Raw genomic sequence first — 340 nt, 5'->3', positions numbered from 1 at the left:
GTCAAAGTCCTTGCCATCACTGGACACAGCCATGATAAAGAAGAATAGTCAAGTGCATGTCATTAGGCCTTTGATATCCAGTAATGGACAACAAACCTTTCCTATGAACTGGATCTGCTGTTCCTGATTCCACCCACACTTGATGTTGATGACAGTTCAAACTCTACTAATTTTTAAATAAAAGTGCCAGTTTTGAAGTGTGGGGCACCCTGTGTATGAGAATGAAAATTGTCCCATTGTCAAAAAATTACTTTTTTCCCACATGCAATATAGGCAACTAATCATCAGAAAAGTCAAGCACAAAAGAAAGAGTCGGAGCCTTTTTGCAATCATGACTTTT

General features: G+C 38.5%; 1 protein-coding gene across 1 annotated transcript in view; it reads left to right on the top strand.

The window, feature by feature from the left end:
* Positions 1–340, top strand: part of LOC119593110 (WD repeat-containing protein 19-like) — a gene marked incomplete at its 3' end in the record, with an annotated part of 16177 nt that overhangs the window by 14184 nt on the left and 1653 nt on the right.

This window comes from Penaeus monodon, chromosome 31 (genome assembly GCF_015228065.2).
Source record: "Penaeus monodon isolate SGIC_2016 chromosome 31, NSTDA_Pmon_1, whole genome shotgun sequence".
NCBI lineage: Eukaryota > Metazoa > Arthropoda > Malacostraca > Decapoda > Penaeidae > Penaeus > Penaeus monodon.
This window is presented reverse-complemented; position numbering and strand designations above follow the sequence as displayed.